The 3,830-nt window shown below is 43.7% G+C and overlaps 1 long non-coding RNA gene across 1 annotated transcript; it reads left to right on the top strand.

The window, feature by feature from the left end:
• The first annotated feature begins 715 nt into the window (after window positions 1-715).
• Window positions 716-2,137, top strand: LOC122029393. Its single transcript, XR_006125040.1, has 3 exons — window positions 716-1,441; window positions 1,535-1,578; window positions 1,788-2,137. It is a non-coding gene; the product is annotated as an uncharacterized LOC122029393 (long non-coding RNA).
• Window positions 2,138-3,830: the final 1,693 nt, after the last annotated feature.

A 3,830-nucleotide genomic window follows, 5' to 3' on the forward strand; every position in this document is an offset into this window, starting at 1 on the left:
GGTCCGTACTATCAAACGGAGGATGTCAGAGGCGCAGGACCGCCAGAAGAATTATGCTGATCAGAGACGGAGACCCCTGGAGTTCTCTACAGGCGACCATGTATTTCTGCGAGTTTCACCCACGAAAGGGGTGAAGAGATTTGACCTCAGAGGTAAGCTAACTCCGCGGTACATTGACCCTTTCCAGATCCTAGAGAGGATAGGAGCAGTAGCTTATCGGCTGGCACTACCATCGTCCCTAGCAGGCATCCATGACGTATTCCACGTATCTATGCTAAAGAGATACATACCCGACCCGACACATGTGTTGGTAGATATCTCAGTTCCCGTTCAGCCCGATGCCACTTATGAGGAGGTTCCGGTACGGATTCTGGACCAGAAAGAGCGTCAGCTGCAGAACAAGACTATCCGACTGGTTAAAGTCGGATGATAACATCATACAGATGAGGAGGCTACCTGGGAGCTCAAGGATACTATCCGAGCTCGATACCCCCATCTTTTCACTTGAGGTATGTGATTTAATTTACCGTTCAACATTTATACTTTATCTGTTGCTAGTACTTGCTGATGGTAGATAACTTTTGGGGACCAAATTTTTATTAGTGGGGGAGAATGTAAAATATCGAAAATGGACAAATCACCATAAGGGAATTTTCTGAAAATTTTGAAAATTTTTCAAGAATTTTTCGGAGCTCGTATGACAAGTTTACGAGGATACATATTGGGCCTCGGGAAAGCCTGTTTAGGCTATCCCGTTTAAGCGAGGAAATATTTTATTTTCTTTTATTTTTCTCTTTTCTTTTATTATTCTCCGTTTTCCTTTTTCTCCCGCATGCCCGAGCCATCCCCGAACGTCCGATCCTTGCCCTAACCGGCGGTGGTTTCCTTCTCCCTCACATACAAAGTCGTGGCCGAGGGATGTGCATCTCCTTTCCCTTCACTCTTCTTCAACACCGATCCTCTTCTTCCCCTTCCTCTCCGATCGACGTCGGCCATGCCTTCTCCACCCGACGGTGCCGCACACCTGACGCCACTGCCGCCTCCCTTCCTCCACTCGACGCCGATCGTCGACCCCTCTCTGTGCTCATGCCCTAGCTTCCCGACGCCGATTTCTTTCTCTCTGTCGAGGTTGCGTCACTGCGTCCACTGTGGGCTCACACCCGACACCGCCGAGTTCACCTTTTCTTCATCGCGCTACTGCCTCCTCTCGGTCGATCCACCTCTACTGGCATCCGAGCCCTCTTTCCAGAGGTGCCCTAGCCCTGATCTGCCGGTCACTTCTGAGTGAGGATCCTGATTCCTCTTCCTCATGATCTTCTCCACAGTTTGATCATATCTGGATCTAGACATTGGCCATGTGGTCGACGTCGTTGATGTTGTCTCCAGCCGATCACTGCTGGCAACAGTAAGGCACTACCGGAGAGGAAGGAGGTCAAGTTAGGTAAGGCAAATTTGGGTATTTGGATTTTTTATTAGAATGTTTGTGTTGAATTGTGGGGCTGATCACTGTGGTACTGTCATTATTTTTCCACAGCAGCATCTCCTTTCCGGTAGCAAACTTTTCGGTTGTGAATTGAGGTAAGGAGTAGGTAATTGATCTTTGTGGTAGATCATGGTGTAATTTGATCATTTAGTAGTTGATTGTGCTTAGATTTATTTGTTTAGATTAATCTAAGGGGATGATTAGGGTTAAAGCAAATAACCCTAATCAACTGTTGGATTTATTTTAGGTTTGGAGATTTTTATTTAGCTATATAGCTAAATACATTATCTGTTTGATATCACAGGATTTTGACTTGAGATGGTGTCTCGACGAGGGATCTATTTCAGATATGATCCTATTATTGGAGGCGGGTACCTTGACTTATTTTTTAGATTTGTCATTTGATGTGCATAGTAGTTTTCAACAAATAGTAATGCTTATGTTTTATATCTGCATCGGTATATCATTATCCATTACCTGTGCATGTTTTGATTATTACCTGTATTAGCATTCATGTTTATATCCTTCATATTACTAGTGATCATAGAGGTAATGACATACCATGCCTTTTGATATACCAGACTAGGTTTTTATATCATACTTGACCTGTGTATCCTAGATCTTCGTATTTGACCCATTGATATTAGGGTACACATTTTATATATTTATGGATAGGTTCAGGATATTACCATGTTTAGTGTCATGCATCATCTCGCATGATTGCATGCTGTGCGATAATCGACTCCATTATTGTTGAGCACATCGCCAGTTACATGGATCTACACACACAACCACTCATGGGTTAGTGGTTTTTATTCAGGCAGGGTGTGTTGCAGCAGGTGCTTTGTCAGTGCTCCGCTGGTCCACTAATGGGTAGCGTGACGCAGCGTAGTAGCACGTCAGGGATCCCTCTTCTGGATTGTCTCAGAGAGATGAGAGCAGTGAGCTCCCCCACTTATGATTTAGGGTAGGAGGATAGGTATACTCCGACAGCATCCCGTCCACTCGGTCACTCATCAGGAGCAGTGACGGCAGAGTACATGGTTGTCACAGCCCTACCCACTCGGTCTCACTATCGTGTGTGAGACGGCTGACTGGAGAGTAGGGGTGACCAGGACATGTCATTGGCATCATACGCATTGACGCATTTATTGCTTGTGTTTGCTGTATTTGGATGGATGCATATGATTGACATGCATACAAGATTTATGACACTCTCGGTCTGACGACCTTGTGATCCCTACCAGGTCCCGGTTAGTACAGTTTGCTCCTGTTTATTTCAGTTGTATTTATCATTCTTATATCAGGAGACTGTATGCATGATTAGTGCTAGTTGTTATTTTCTTACTTTGCATGTTAATATTACCCGCTGAGGAGTTGACTCACCCCGTGGATATTTATTATTTTCAGGTTGAGGCTGTTCGGAGAGTTTCAGTCTCTAGTCCCCTGTAGGACGCGAGGATGTGTTGTTTCGGTCATTTGGTTTTCTTATGATGATATATATATATATATATAAACGATGTTGTAGACTTGTTCTAGTTTTGTTTCTATGGATATTGTATGATTTTGTTTTGTTTGTCGATGAGTTTTATTGGATTTGTTCTACTACATGCCTGCCTGGATGGCAGAATAGGTGAGTTGGTTTTATCGAATATGATTTGAGTTTTATGGGTGTAGTTGAGTAGGATGTTTTGAGATGTTTTACTTATCGTTGTTTTAGTTCACTATTATACTGCGTGGTTGTTGTTTAGTTCTTTTATTATTATTGTTCCGGCCGTGTTGGCCGTGTATGTGATGGTTATGTTGTAGAAAAGTTTCAGATTGTTATCCGTACAGGAGAAATACTGTCGAAATTTTCTTCGGGCAGGGACTACATGGGGCGTGACACTAAAAGGGAAGTGTAGATTGTTACACTGCCCCTATCTATTGTATTCGATCACCTCTTCTAGCGGTTCCGAAAGAGGTATTTAGTGGATTACTCATCGATAGATCTGCGAGACCTTGTCTTGGAGTAGGAGTCGCTGATGCCTCCGAACTAAGTAAAATCGAGTGCGTGTTCTTTTGCTTATTTTTTTTCTTCGCTTTCTTACTTAGTTTTCCACTGCGCACTTTGTTTTCCAAAATTGAAAAAGTGAAAATTTTGAAAACCATGTGATTCACCCGCTGTCCCTTTTCACGTGCGTCTCGATCCAACACTAAGGACCTAGCCCATTACGTATAAGAAGACTAAGTCGAGCGAGGTGTACGTTAATTTAGCGAGGTCAAATGGAGCTCAACCAGGCGTGGATTTTTTTTGTGTGTGTGTAGGAGGGGGGCGGCTTTGGAGTGAACCGACTAGAAGAATATC

This window comes from Zingiber officinale, chromosome 10B, assembly GCF_018446385.1.
Source record: "Zingiber officinale cultivar Zhangliang chromosome 10B, Zo_v1.1, whole genome shotgun sequence".
In the NCBI taxonomy this organism is placed as follows: Eukaryota; Viridiplantae; Streptophyta; class Magnoliopsida; order Zingiberales; family Zingiberaceae; genus Zingiber; species Zingiber officinale.